Source organism: Dromiciops gliroides, chromosome 2, assembly GCF_019393635.1.
Source record: "Dromiciops gliroides isolate mDroGli1 chromosome 2, mDroGli1.pri, whole genome shotgun sequence".
In the NCBI taxonomy this organism is placed as follows: domain Eukaryota; kingdom Metazoa; phylum Chordata; class Mammalia; order Microbiotheria; family Microbiotheriidae; genus Dromiciops; species Dromiciops gliroides.
Genome location: NC_057862.1, coordinates 102,568,688 through 102,584,610, shown reverse-complemented (window position 1 = coordinate 102,584,610; position 15,923 = coordinate 102,568,688). Strand labels below are relative to the sequence as shown.

At 40.2% G+C, this 15,923-nt stretch overlaps 1 protein-coding gene and 1 long non-coding RNA gene across 3 annotated transcripts in view; one reads left to right on the top strand and one right to left on the bottom strand.

Moving 5' to 3' along the window:
* The window catches only part of RBM20 (RNA binding motif protein 20), a 241,331-nt gene that overhangs the window by 149,787 nt on the left and 75,621 nt on the right, over window positions 1–15,923 (top strand). The gene's annotated exons all lie outside the window — the stretch shown is intronic.
* LOC122742419 lies at window positions 6,409–14,175 on the bottom strand. The gene is made up of 5 exons (XR_006354918.1): window positions 14,095–14,175; window positions 13,949–14,012; window positions 10,119–10,270; window positions 7,251–7,384; window positions 6,409–6,462 (listed from the first exon to the last, which is right to left on the bottom strand). It is a non-coding gene; the product is annotated as an uncharacterized LOC122742419 (long non-coding RNA).

Genomic DNA, 15,923 nt, shown 5'->3' with positions numbered 1-15,923 from the left:
CATCAATATTTGGAGAGAGTGTTGCAAAAGTTTTGTTAATTACAGATCTTCACACAATTCTACAGGCTCTAGTGTTTCAACCACCCTCAAGCTTATGGAATAACCAGAGGGTTGGTTGTGGTTGTTGTTGTTGGTGGTGGTGGTGGTGGTGGTAAGAGAGAGAGATTGATTTTGAGATTTCAAAGGGACATTTCAATTGAATAGATAAAGCACTGCTAAAGTTTTGGGTTGATCTTGTGTTGCAAGTTATTAGGCATGTAAGAGGATCATATAATGAGCCTAAAGTCACTGAAAGAAATAGATTGGTGGGAGAGTGCTAAATTGTAACTTTGGAGTGAAAAGAGATTTTAGTAATCATTTAGTCCAGCCCCTTCAGCAGATAAATGAGGAAATTGAAACCCAAGAAGTTGAAATGATTAGCCAAAGGTTGTATAATGAGTCCAATGGGAAAGCCTCTCTGCCCATTGCCATTATTATTTCCATCACAGAGATAGCTTTGCTTGATTAATCAAAGAATTGAATGTGGGGACTTTAAAAAAAAAGAAAAAATGCCAACCTAGTTTTCCACTTAGTCTGAGAAGTATTAATCAATTAATAAGTATTTATTAAGTACCTACTGTGTACCAAATACTGTGCTAAGCACTGGGGATATAAAAGAGACAAAAGATAGTCCCCGCTCTCAAAGAGCTTACGTTGTAATAGGGAAAACGACATGCAAATAAATATACAAAGCAAGCTCTTTGCAGGATAAATAGGAAATAATTAAATGAGGGAAAGCACTGGAATTAAAAGGAACTGAGGAAGGCTTCTTGTAGAAGGTAGGATTTTAGTTGAGACTTAAAGGAAGCCAGGGAGGTCAGTAGTTAGAGCTCAGGAAGGAGAGTATTCCAGGCATGGGGGACAGCTAGAGAAAATGCCCAAAGCTGAGAGATGGAGTGATTTGTTTGTGGAATAGCCAGGGGCCAGTGTCACAAGGATTGAAGAGTAAGTGTTGGGGGGGGGGAAGGGGGACAGCTAGGTGGCACAGTGGATAAAGCACCAGCCCTGGATTCAGGAGGACCTGAGTTCAAATCAGACCTTAGCCAATTGACTCTTACTAGCTGTGTGACTCTGGACAAGTCACTTAACCCTCATTGCCCTGCACCAAAGAAAATTTAAAAAAAAAAAGAGTAAGTGTTGGGAAGTAAAGTATAATAAGACTGGAAAGGTAGGGAGGGGCTATGTTATGAAGGATTTTAAAGGCCACAGGGCATTTTGTAGTTGCTACTTCAGGCAATAGGAAGCCACAAGACTTTATAGAGTATGTGGGTGACATGACTAGATCTGCATATTTGAAAAATCACTTCAGTGGTTGAATGGAGGATGGATTGTAGTGGAGAGAGACTTGAGGCAAGGCAGACCCACCAGCAGGCTATTACAATAATCCAGGTGTGAGATGATGAGGGCTTATACTAGCATGGTAGCAGTGTCAGAGAAGAGAAGGGGACATATTTGAGAGATATTTCAAAGGTGAAACTGCCAGTCCTTTACAACAGCTTACATATTGGAAGGGGAGATGATGAGAGATACTGAGGAATCCAGGATGACTCCTAGGTTGAAAGCCTGAGGGACAGGGAGCATAGTATCACCCTCTACAGTCATGGGAAGGTAGGAAGTGGGGAGGGTTAGAAGGGAAAGATAATGAATTCTATTTTGGACATATTGAGTTTTAGATGTTTATTTCCCCCCAACCTGGAACTTGCCTTGAGCAGATGTCAAGATCTCCAAGGGCCTTTCTTTTCAGAGGCGGGGTCTACTGTGAGGAACAGCTGGAATTGCTGGCCCTCATGTCAGACACAAACATCGGCTCCTTTTAAAATTCTGTGATCTTTAACATTCTAACGTGTGTCTGTGACAGTGTGGTTGGATTATGGATTGGGTTACTGAAGAGGTTGAATCAGTGCCAGATTTGGTAGCCCAATTACTGGACATGGGCAAATGGGACTTGGCCCACCTGCTATATCACGTTTTGACCAGTTGGCATCAGGAATTGAGTTTGAAAAGATTTTCATCTCTAGCCTTTAAATCCCTGGGCTAGTAAGACCAGTAGTATCACTTGGTCACTATGTCCCAAAGCAAACCCTTAAATTAGCATCACCATGAGGAAATGCTTTCTTGAGAGCATCATGTATCCTATGCTTGGTAGTATCCAAGTTAGGTCACCTAGGTGAAATACTGAAAATTATTAACATTAAATGTGGGAATTTGCCTTGTTGTCTACAGATATACTACAGAGTGAGTATGAGTTGACTAAGCAAAAATGTAATGTATTATTTGTCTGGCATGGACTTTATTTTCTTGAAACCCTTTCAGGATGAAAATAGAAAGTTCAGGTATTAAAACTTAGTTGTCTGAGTTCAAATTCGGCCTCAGACACTTGATACTTACTAGCTGTGTGACCCTAGGCAAGTCACTTAACCCTCATTGCCCCCCACAAAAAAAAAAACAAAAAAACTTAGTTGGAATGAAGTGTATGTGTGCTCTATCTAATTGTGCTCAAAAAACTCATTGCCTATGGATAATCTCAAAGTAGAATTGGTGAGATATAATTGCTGACTGGGACTGAAATGAGGACATTATCATCATTAAAATAGCAGCTTATATTTATAGACTTCTTTATGCTTACAAGGTACTTTCACTTATATTTTCTATGGGGGAATAGCCCTTTGTAAACTATAGCTGTACATAAATATGAGCTATTGTTATTATCATCTCATGGAACCCCTCTAAGGTATATAGTAGAAGTATTATTATCTCTGTTTTATAGCTGACTTGGAGAGATTGCTAAGTCTCAAAGAGGTTATATGATTGACTCAAGGTCTCACAGCTGGAAAGTTACAGAGTTGACTCAAACCCAAGTCATTCTGACTCCAAGCCTAGTTTTCTTTTCTTTGTTCCTAACTGGCTTTCCACTATATGGCATAACTTCCATAAAGACTGTAGTGCATGTGAGACTATGAAACATCTTACTCTGGGATTCCTGACCCAGCTTACTATGACCTACAGATGTAAAGACTATATGGATGAGGATGGAGATGGTTGATGACTTTGAGAGCCAGAAGATAGCAGGGTATGTAGCTAAAGCCTTCAATCTCAGGAATTGCCACACCTCCTCTCTCCTTTCTTATGTACCCACAAGAAGTTCATCTTTACTCCCCAGCTTCCGAAACTGTGAGAGCTTCCTGCCCAACTCAACTCTGAACAAGACAGGAACGAGGGCCGTCCTCGCTGTTACACAGGCGTTCTTGGATGAGGCTTTATTATTGCTTCATATTTGATTATGACAGGGTGCTCATTACAAGTGCCATTTCCCCATCCCTGCTCTCTTTGGTTGCATTGTTAGGTGCTTGAAGCCCTTATAGGAAAAGAGGCCACAATCTGGACAGTGTTTGTTCTCATCGTGTTATGCAAAGACTTATGATAGATGTTGTGTCTGGTCCACAGTTTCACCAGATTCAGATTTCATATCTTTCTAATTGGTCTGGGGTTTGACCACAGTGATTGTGTTTTATTAAATTTAATTTTCTCTCCTTCCAGCTTTTGATTTCTATAAATAGTAAAATGAATTTGCACATAATTGTGAAGATAACCATTCAGGAGACATCATAACATGTTCAAATAACACATCAATTATTAAAACTCCCTAAGGTTAGCAGTAGGCACATCTTATTGTTTTTGTGTAATATGGGGATAATCATTCTTGCACTATTTTTACTTGTGGGGGTCAAAAAAGATAAAAAATCTTTATATAACACTTTGAAAATTTTATGACACTATATAAATGTAAGCAGCTATTACTAATGGCTTCTGGATATGCATTCACATTTTTAATAAAAAGCAATACATTGCTAGAGCTAGAGTGTTGCAGTAGATAAGAGTGAAGGGCTGGAGTCAAGAAGACTCATCTTTCTGAGTTCAAATCTGTCCTCAGACAGTTACTAGCTCTGTGACTCTGGGCAAGTCATTTAGCCCTTTTGCCTCAGTTTCTTCATTTGTAAAAGGAGCTGGAGAAGGAAATGGCAAACCACTCCAGTATATGCCAATGAAAACCCAAATGGGGTAATGGAGAGTTGGGCATGACTGAAAAAAATGACTATACAACAACAATACAATGGGAAAATGTATCTTTATATTTTGCAAAGGGAGGCAGGAAGGAGGAACAAGTCTTGGATTCATAGCTAGTATCCAATAATTACATGTTGCTTGATTTGAGCAGGTAGAAGTCATTGGCTACCCTTGGAGTAGAACAAAGAAAAGGAAGATTCACCAAGACCTGGTATTGGATCTCTGTGACTCAGACATGTGACTTAAAGCAAATCACTTGACATCTCTATACCTTGAGATTCTAGTCTATAAAATAGTAGTAGTAGTGATGGCGGCAGTGGTGGTGGTGTTGGCATCAGCAGTAGTAGTAACAGCAGCAACTACTACTACCCTGCCCACCTCACAGGGTGATGAGAAGAGCAAATGAAAATGGGACTTGAATAAGCTAGATTTCAGCTCCAACTATGCCATTATGCTGCTTTATGACCTCGGACAAGTCACTTCAGCACTCTGAGTGTCAATTTCCTTACCTTAGTTTATCTCTAAGCTTTCTTCCAGTTCTAACATTTGGTTAGAAATTACATTAGAAAATATGTTTATTATTGTGATGACTGACAATAATAACTCATTTGTTTAAAACAACACATTACTATTGTTATTTGTGTTGGCTTTGGGAAAGGAATGGAAGGGGACAGGAACGAGCATTTATTAGGTGCCTACTATGTGCCAACCACCATCCTTACTAAGTACTTTGCAAATATTCTCTCTGGCACTGCAGCTTTGGGCTTCTTGTACTCAGGCCACTTCTTAAGGCTGCTGTAGCAAATCACCATAATGTTAGCATCATTCATGCTCAGAAGTGTTGTCAGCCTACAGGAAACTCAAACAGTGACATCTTTAGGGTCTAGTGTCTTCTAGAGACTAAGACAGAAGTGATGGGAATAATACTCTTAGAGGTCAAAGTCCCTCTGAGAACCCAGCCAGGGGTCTTTATCTGGACGCTAACCCTTCAAAGGCAAGTCACTGAAACATGTTTACTTCCTGCTTCTATTTTCTGTGCCCCCTGGAGAACACTTCGGAGAAAAAACAAACCTTAAATACAAATGGAAATACAAACCCTGCTGAACAAAAACCTGACTTCCTTTCTTAAGCGAGGCTATTTCCCACATCATTTGACTCATACTATTTGGCCAATTTCCCCTACTAATATGACTCTGTGTACTCCTCTTTGTTGTTGGTTGAGATGTTACCCTATGCCGGGCTGGAATGGCTGGGGCACCCTGGGGGGGCCCTTATTGGGCTATTTTTCTCTATAATTTATGTCCTTGTAGTACAGGAGACCTGGAAGATACCCACCATTACAAATAGAATAGGAGGTGTATTCCTGCACACACAGGGAGTATTGAGTCTGGATCTCCTGCATCACAGAACAAGCAAGGATCCAGGCTTGGGATCTTCTCAGCATAGGAGCTACATGTGCGCTCTCTCTCTCTCTCTCTCTCTCGCTCTCTCTCTCTCTCTCTCTCTCTCTCTCTCTCTCTCTCTCTCCTTCTATCTCTCTCTCTCTCTCTCTCTCTATATATATATATATATGTCTCTCTCTCTCTCTATATATATATATATGTCTCTCTCTCTCTCTATATATATATATGTCTTTTGTGTATGCCCCAGTTTCTTCTGATACCATGTCTCTCCTACTGTAACACCTCATCCCTTACATCTGGACGACTGAAGTAGCCTTCTGCTTGTTCTTCCTGACTCAAATCTCTCCCCACTCAGTCTGTCCTCTACTCAGCCATCAAAGTGAAAAAGAGGGAGAGGGAGAGGAAAGGTGAAGTGGAGGAGGGGGACAGAGAGAAAGAGAAAGGGAGAGAGGGAGAGGGAGGAGAGGGAGACCGAGACTACATAGTTGTTCTCATGTTGTCTCCCCTGTTAGACTGTGAGCTCCTTGATGACAGGGACTGTTTGTAGCCTTTCTTTGAGTACACTTTGCAGAGTATGTAGCACTCTATCCATTGTACCACTTAGATGCCCCTAAGAGGCACATATATGAACTTAATAAGAGCTTGTTAAAAAAAATTAATTAAACTTTTAAAAAGAGCTTGTTGGCTTGACTTAAATCTAGGACAGAGGTTCTTTAATTTTTTTTAATTGATAACTTTATTTCAACAAAATTGGTTTCTTTTGTAATCCTATGTAACTTTAAAATTTAATATATTATTTAAGAAGGTATTTATCGGTATCTGCCAAAATGGTTGGTCCTTGGTAATCGACTATTGCACCTCGACAGAGTATTTCACTGACTAACCCTGAGCTCTTCTGTGACTTCCATCTCCGTTTTTCTTCCCATTTTCTGTTCTGACTGCTGATTTGTGAGACCTGCCCAAGAAAAGCAAAAGGAGTTTGAGAAAGGCCTTTTCTATTCTGACCAGTGTGTGTGTTTGATGTGTCTGTGAGCACCCTTTTGAGATGTTAAAAGCATATTTACAAGGATCAAGAGGAGAGAAAGCTGAGAGTGCATTTCCCACCTGCTCATTTATCTGGGTTTCTCTGTGCCCATGGATGCCTTTATGCCTCTTGGGGTAAAGTAAGACTGATCTAAGCAGGCACCAGGTTTATCCCAAGTATGTGAAGTCAATGTGAGTGGTGGGGAGACTCCAGTGACAATCCCATCAGAGAATGATAACATGGCAGCAAGTCCTGGCTCTCTGTCCTGAGGATTAAGGAGCTTCAGATACACAATCACTAATCCTGTTCCAACCTGGATTAGTGATTGAGTAACATCCTTTTTGGACTTTCTTTAAAGAAACATTCTTTTTTTTAAAAATAACATTATTCTTTAATATTCTTTTGGGACTTGACTTCTCAAAAAAAGAAAAAATGTATACATAGATACAACCCATAAAAAGGAGTAGCAGTAGCCTAACACATTAAACTGGGAAACCAAAAGTGGTCACAGAACACATTCTTTCACTCTAATCATTTTGGGGAAGGTACAGGGAAATGGATAGCTAGCCCAACAAACTGGGCCATTTTCCTTGATTATGTCTGTCTGTTGAGGATGATGTATGTTGTATCGGAAAGAGTCTTGGACTGGTAAGCAAAACACCTGAATTCTTCTCATCTTTCTTCTACTTACCAGCTGTCAGGCACCATAGGCAAATTACCTTTCTGGGCTTCAGTTCTTTCATTTGTTGTACTGGATGGTTTCAAACTTTCCTTCCAGCTCTAGTGTTCTTTGATTTTTCTCTCCCACCTCTCCTTCTCCCTGTCTTTTGGACATGAGGAGAAAACCTAAAGACTTTAGGTTTTTAGAGAAGGAGAGGAAAGGTGGGAGGGGAGAGGGAGAGGGAGGGGAGGGGAAGAGGGAGGGAGAGAGAGAAACAAAGAGAGAGAAATAGAATATTAGATAAAGCTCACTAGAATAATGGTTCTCAAACTTCTTGGCTCTCAGGATCTCTTTACAATTATTGAGAACTCCCCCAAAGAGCTTCATATGTATCAATATTTACCATATTATAAATTAAAACAGATAAATTTCAAAATATTAAAATCAGAATAAATCAGAATGTTATATTAACATAAATAGTATATTAAATAATGAAAATAACTATTTCCCAAAACAAAAGCAATTTGAGAGGAGCGGCATTGTTTTACACATTTTTTGCAAATCATTTTAATGTTTAGCTTAATAGAAGCTGGATTTTCATCTATTTCTGCATTCAATCCATTGTGATATGTTGTTTTTCTAGAAATTTATTAAGGAAATCCAGCTTCATAAAAATATGTAGTTCAAAAAGGAAAGCGTATTTTAATAGAAAAATAATATCTTACTATTATGAAATAGTTTTGTCCTTAGAGACCTCCTGAATGGGTTTCAGGGACCATTCAGTGGCCCATGGACCACACTTTGAGAACTGCTGACCTAGAATACTCAAGACAGATAAGCACAAACTTCCCATGACATGAAAATGCATGTCCTATGCTTGATGGAAAGCAGTCAGGGGAACAGAGGAAAAGGAATATGGCCCATCAGTTTCAAGTCTAGGAGTATATGAAAAAAGGGAAGATGTAAAATTAAACTCTGCAATGCTGGAAATGTGAGGGACCTTAAAGATTATCTGGTTCTTTATAAAGCCGTCATTTGTACAGACAAGAAAAATGAGACCAGGAGAAGGGACATGAGTGGCCCAAGGTGCCATGGATCTAGTGAGAGATGGAACTAGAACCAGAGCCCATCTCTTATGACACCAAATCCTAAGCATCTTTTTGCCATATTGCAGATTCTTCCCAACATACAGAAACAGTCAGTGACAGCAGACCTCTATTCTGGGCAAATTCAACCAGTTGTGGTTTTCAATTGTGATGTTTAAAATCTAATGTGGAGGGTGGGGCAGCTAGGTGGCCCAGTGGATAAAACACTGGCCCTGGATTCAGGAGGACCTGAGTTCAAATCTGGCCTGAGACACTTGACACTTACTGAGTGACCTTGGGCAAGTCACTTAACCCTTATTGCCCCACAAAAAAACAAACAAACAAAAAAACTAATGTGGGTCCTAACCTACCTGCCCCCCCCACACACACACAGTTTGGCAGGGGGAAACTGGCTAAGATTACTAATAAATTCAGCAAGAGTTTAGGCTTTTAAGTATTTATTAAAATGTATTAGAAGTTAGTGAAGAGAGAGAATGGAAAACCCTAGCTTAGATCTATGCAGGATAGCCAGAGAGAAAACCCTCCTTTCTAGCAGTCCACATGAAGTTCTCCCACCATGCCAAAGTCCTGGACGAAAAGAGGGACCCTCCCTTTTTTCTCCCTCTCTGCTGCCAAGCCGAAGTCCGAACGAAAAAGAGAGTGATCCAGTGAGCCACCCTCACTTTCCTACTTGCTGTCTCCCTCCCCGAAAGGGGAGGTCCTTCAAGCTGATAGGTTGAGGGTGGTCTCCTGTTGATGTCATAGTCCACAGTCTCTGAGAACAACACCCCACTCAGGGTCTGCCAGGCATGGTCTCGATTTTATCAATCTGAAGTAAATTCTCAGTCAGTTTCTCAGTCTCACCCAATTCAATCAATTCCAAATCAATCTTCAGGTCAGGCCCCTGGGCATCTGCCAAATCCCATTATTTTATCAGACAATTTAATGATAGTTAGGACTAGAATTGATATCCAAGTCTAAAGTTCTTTCCATTTTAGAATGAAGGGAGACCTGACTTTTTCTTTCCTCTGATGATATATAGAAAAGTTGATTAGCTAGAGACAGAGAAACAAATACCCTGGGAAATAATTTGTTCTCTATTCTACCTATGATTCTTCTCAACAAAAGGCTATCTCTGCATAACAGTAGAAGGTGTGCATGTGGGGGGGGCAGATGACATAGAATTAGGATATAGAGAACTGAAATAAATTTTAGGGTCCATCAATTTCCAAACCCTCATTTCACAGAGTGGGAAACTGAGACCTCGAAAAGGGAAATGAGTTGCCCAAGATCACACAAGAGGTAATCATCAGAAGCAGGATTTGAACCCAGCTCCTGTAACTCCAAAGGCAGTACTCTTTCCACTGTACTTTCCTCTGCCTCCTTGGTAATAGAAAGCAATAAGGAGGCCTGGGTTCTAGATCTGACACTGTGACTCTAAGCAAATCCAATTCTCTTGGAGGCCTCAGTTTCCTCAATGCGGGAGTTAGACTATATGATCTCCATTGGTCCATTCTGGCTCTAACATTCTATGTCTTTCATGGGAAGAGAAATGCAGAACCTTTGGCTAGACAGAAGATGCTCTTGTGCCTTGGTTTATAAATCAGCAGTATGACGTGAATTGAAGTGACTCAGGAGTGTGAGGTAAATGTTTAACAACCAGGTCTCTAGGAAAAAAAGTCAGTGGATATAGTTACATTTAATTTACATTATTAGCATTTTATCCATCATTTTCTTAAGTCTACACATTCAACAAAACAATAAATCAAGCCCTGATTTGTAATGTTTGCTGATTTCTGAGTTGTTAATGCTCACATTGAACATGTAATAGTGAGTCCTACCAGTTCTATCTGGCTCCGCACACACATGATTCACTCTCTCCCTCCCACAGAAACAGCTTCTCATAGATGGCCTTTTGATTCCTGACTTAAATCTGTCATCTCTGCCCAAGTCCCATTTATTAGGTAGAAGCTAAAAACAGGACCAGGAACTCCTAAAAAAGATAAGAAATTTCAAGTTAACACGGTTATGGCCCTTAGGGCCGGCTGCAGAATACTGTATGGATTGCCTTTTCTTCTGTTGAAAAGTAGGAAATGACGTCCCTCTCTTCTGCCAAAGCTGCACATTGCTATGTTAGGAAGCTGGCCACCACTATCCTCTCCTTTGTTTCAGTCACACTCGACTATCTGGAGCACAAGAGAGAACGATAAGCAATATTCTCTCCAGGATCCATAGAACAGAGCTTTTCAAGGAATGATTAAGCACTATGTAATGAAAAGAATCCTGATTTTGAATCCTAGCTCTGCTGTGTAGCCTTAGGCAGAACAAAGCCTTGCTAAACCTCCGTTCTCTCATCTGTAAAATGGCAGTAATAATTCATCACAGGGTTGTTTTAAGCTTCAAACAGAGTAAGGTAAGCATTCACTATAAAATGCTATGTTGGGGTGGCTAGGTGGCGCAGTGGATAAAGCACTGGCCCTGGATTCAGGAGTACCTGAGTTCAAATCCGGCCTCAGACACTTGACACTTACTAGCTGTGTGACCCTGGGCAAGTCACTTAACCCCCATTGCCCCACAAAAAAAAATGCTATGTAAATGTTAACTATTATTATAAGAAAAAGCAAGGGAAGACAGAGACAGGTAACACAGCTATCTATACTGGACACTTTGGAACATTTAGGTTGTTTGATTTTTTTTTCTCCCACCATTGGACAAAAAGATGAATGTGAGAGAACAGAAGAGATGGCAGGTTCCAGGAACTGAGCTATGGTTTTGGTCTGTGTTTTTCCAACTTCAGTGTAAGTCAAAAGTTCAGTTCAAGGGCAGCTAGGTGGTGCAGTGGATAAAGCAACAACCCTGGATTCAGGAGGACCTGAATTCAAATCTGGCCTCAGACACTTGACACTTACTAGCTGTGTGACCCTGGGCAAGTCACTTAACCCCAATTGCCTCACCCCCCCCCCAAAAAATAATCTTAAAAATTGTTTTACAAAAAAAAAAAAAGTTTGGTTCAAGCCCCTTTAGGTGGCTACAGTTGTTATGTCAGCCTAGTGACCACCATAGCTAAATAAGGGAAGAGAGATTGAGAGAGCCTGTTCTTTCCTCAAATAGAGAGATAACTTGCTCTTTCTTTGGCATTCACTGGGGAGGTAGATGGCTCAGGAGACAGCTGGAAATGGGACTTTCCATTCAGGCAAAGCTGATTGGCTCACAAGCAGAGTGGAGAGAAGGCAAGGGTGGAGTCCTCCCTTTTCTGTCTTAGTAGAAGAAAATACATTCCATCTGTTCCCTAATGCAAGTTTGTCCACTGAATAAATGATTAAGGGAGGGATCTGGACAGCCGTTTTCTGATGGCAAATGTATAATGGGAGGAATGTCATAAACCTTCTGTCATCAGTTTGTTTAAAGGATTTTTGGCTTGGTTTGTTTTGGTTTTTTTATATAATGACACAAAAAAAAAGATTTTATTTTTGGTTTGTTCCAGTTTCCAAGCATTAGAAGTAAATGACAGTCCCATACAGATGGTCTGATTGTTGTTTTGTGTAATCTAGCAAAGAGATACCTGTGGATGGCAGATTGTGAATTCAGAAAGGCTCAGAATTTTTGTTCCCTTACAAAAAGGCAAACTGGGTGGAGTGGGGGTTTGGGGGAGGGTAGTTAGGGTTGGAAGGGAAATGAAACAATTAAGAGTGGAAAGTAGTGGGAATAAGTGAATTAGTTTCTAAGGGAAGGAAGCTGGGAATAGCCTTATGGGAGAGGTCTCTGCATTCAATAGCTTATTCACAACCATGGGTTGGCTTCATTTCATAGGCTCATGCTGTAAATTTAGGAATTTATTCCAGCTATCTTATTTCACAGATGAGGAAACTGAGGCTCAGAGATGTGATAAGACTGGCCACGTTCATTCAGATAGTAAGTAGCAAAACCAGGATTTCAACCTCTGTCCTCTGATTCAAATCCAGTGCTCTTTCTACTATACCACACAGGCATTTTCCTGTCATAATAAATTAAGGGATGCCTGGGACAAGGGAGTAGAAGATCACATTACCTAAGATACCTACCTTGAGAAGAGTTTTAGTTAGAAATTGGGAGTGTGCAGTAATAGGGAACAAAGCATCCTAGGTACAGATGGTTAATGATTCTCTTATAAAATGGGTACCTTGGAAGGTTTAGGGTTGTGATTGAGTGAGTGGTGCTACCTTAGGATTTCTCAAGATCCTTTTTAAAGCCTTCAGGAGGAAATCATAGGCAGTGAGAGACTGGGGTAAAAGGACTAAGGGAAGGAAACCAGGTAAGTGGGCCTTGGTATTTTATTTGAAATGACCGACATAATTAGTCTCACTTGCTCAATATCTCCTTCAGAGGACTTCTCCAGAGTCCTGTCTGTGTGGCTCTGGCCCTGGGGTGTTGATATGTGAAGAGACTCAGAGCATATGGCATAAACATCAACTGATATTGTTGGCCATTTACACTGGGCATGTGTCATGCAACAAGAATGGCTCTTGGAGACCATGTGACTTTTCTTCCAGTCTTGGGTATGTAGTAGAACTGGGTCTCTGTCTCTCTGTCTCTCCCTCTCTCTGTGTGTCTCTCTCTGTGTCTCTGTGTGTGTGTCTCTCTCTCCTTCTTTCCCCCTCTCTCCCTCCCTCCTTCCTTCCCCCTCCTTCTTTCTCCTTTTCCTCCTCCTCCTTTCTACTCCCAAACTTGTGACTTTGTAAGAGGAAGCTTGTAAATAATCGGCATGCAGAAAGCTGGTAGAATGTCATTGGAATTTCCTAGGGAGGCACATTTGCAACACCCAAAATGACCTGCGACTCCAGTCCCTACAGGTCAGAGCTCAGTGCCTGGCACCCTGATATTTTTCAGAAAGGTAAGGTTGCATGATGACATCCCTGTCTTCCCCCATACAAGGAAGAAATGGATCATTTTCTTCACATTTCACCAGTACACGTGGGCCTCCTGATAATGCCCTCATTGTTATGATTCTGTGCATGCATACACAATTTGTCTGTTTTCCTTCCTCTCACCCCATTATAGATTTTTTTCAAATCACCAGCACTAGCAGGTTGGCATGTGATGGAAGTCATGTAGATCTCACTTCCAGTATGAAAATAACATCCCAGCTTTGGGTTGGCGAGTCTAGATGCTGCTTTTATTTATGCAAGTGATCAGATAATTTTTTAAAAGCAAAAATCTGGCTTCAGGGTAGTTCCCAAGATCATCGAGTACCGAGGCATGGAAAAGAAAACATTTAGAATTGCCTGACTCCCAAAAGATGAAATGTTCTCAGGATTGAAAGATTTTTGCCATCCTGGAATTTTTGAGCGACAGAAAGTGAAAGGTAGGGTTTTTAAGATGGGCTGAACCTATAAAACGCTCCATTTCTATAAAGCAGAGAATAGATTTGGTGTGAAGAGTTGGGAGTCTCCGAATTGGTGAAGAAAGGATGTTTCTGAGAAGGGAATGTTTGAAACGACATAGAATTTTACTAACTGGTCCTACCACGATTAGAAGACTAGAAGCTAAATTACAAGCTGGATTTCAAAAGTAGAATTTTTAGGCTTGCCCCCAAGAAAGTAGTAAATGTTTAAGCTCCTAAGGTGAGATTTGGGGGACATATTTTTACTTGAATGTAATAAGCTATAGAAGTCTGCGGCATGGTATGACTCACCTCATTTCTCCTTTCCCTTCAATAAGCAACTTCAACATTCGCAGTAGTAGCATTTACCGGTTGTCTGATAGCAAACATATAAGAGATAAGTCCACACTTTTAAAAACGAGTGCACGTAGAACATACATAATGGGAATAATTTTTACCAGAAATAATGCCATTTTATGACCGCCTATCAGTTGCCGCTCGTGTTTTCTTGGAGTTCTTCCTTGCGTGTTGTTTCAGAGACATCACATAACTGTGAAGGATGGGGTTAATGTTTTCACACACTCCTTCCCACCCCTACGCGTACCAAACAGCTGCCACGTATGATTTTGTGGAATTTGATATTTCCAACAAAATGACTTCCTTATTGTCCATAATAATATACTAATCAATTTTACCATAGAGAGCTCAGTACATGTCAGTTCCTGACTCCTTCTAATTAGCAATGGATGGAGTCAGCAGAAGAGAAAGCCAAAAAATCGTTAACAGTATAAAATTGGCTGTCAAGTTTAGCTATTATTTTCAGTCCTCCGAGACAGTTGGTCTTGGTCTACTTGGATTTTCACTGTAGGTTGGGTTTATGGTTGGTTTGTTTTTTTTCGCCCCAAGAAATTAAGTGGAATGGCCTGTGTGCATGTTTAATCTAGCCAATGGCCCAAGTTGATCAACTGGTACAGCTTGTCTGGTCAGTGCTGAAAAGAACATGTTCTCTTGCTGCAGTAGCTCATACAGAATTGCTGTTTTGTTTTGTTTCTATAGATCATGGAAAGAAAGCCAACAGTGGCCTTTTCCGTATGTAACCTAAGATGCAGCAGGCTTCTGAACAAGCACATTTTGCCTGTTATTATGAGAATTAAAAAAAAAAAAAGTTCCATGGCCGAGTAACTTCGACTGCTTTGAATTCAGAGATTTTGCTCTTTCAAAGAAAATGTTATTGATTTCAAGTCTTATTCTCTTTGAATCAAAGGAGTAGAAATGCATCGTTTTCATTATGGGCAGACAGAATCCTGGAATCTCAGAAGGAACCTTAGATGGTAGCTAGTCTAACTGGAACAAGAACCACCTACACCCCACCCACTCCAGCCCCTAACCTACCCAGCAAGTAGTCATCCAAGGTTTGTTTGAAGAACTCCAGTGAGGGGGAACGTACATTTATCTCGTGTCTGTCTCTCTCTTTTTTAAGTTCAGTGTGAACAGAGACATGATCTTGTAGGGAAAAAAACACCAGATGCATAATTAGGCCGAACCAAATAATCAGAAAGGTGAGATTTGAATGCAGCCTAGAACTAAGGAGTATGTTGAACTTTTTAAAGGATTTAGTCGCTGGATTAATAGCACATATTCATAACAGTAATATTTGAAACTGCTAGGTAAAGAGGCGGAAAACCCTGATTGTGAAATTTAGGTAGATTGATAATTTAAAAAATCCATGATGCTACTCATGCTGTTAAAAGTCTACTTGAATTCACAATATCTCTATATTATTTGTGTACCTATCTAATACATACAAAATATTTTTTTAAAAATTGCTTTACTCATCTTTCACTGGCAGAAAATGTTATAGAGTCACAAAAATAGGAGGGATCTTAGCTTTCATTAGTCCAGGTCTCATTTTACAGAAGAGGAAACTGAGGCCTAGAGAGTTGAAGTAGTCATACAACTAGTCGATGATAGAACCAGGACTAGAACCTGTATCTTCTCAATTTAACTCTTGGTCTTTTTCCATTATTCATCATAAATGCCATTGAGTTTGACAAGAATTTATCGTATGTGCCTAAAGTTTACTTAAATATATATATTCAAAAGAGCTGTAATCTTTTCTTCTTCTTCTAGTGAAGACCACAGTTCTTCCCCATCTTTGTAGATGGTTTCATGAACTTCAGTAGTAAAGGGATGAAATGGTTTAGTTAAAATGTCCCGTGTGAAGAAGAAACAACCAGGTTTTTAGCCATTAACTCATCTTAGTGGGTATCCGAACATATTATATTTC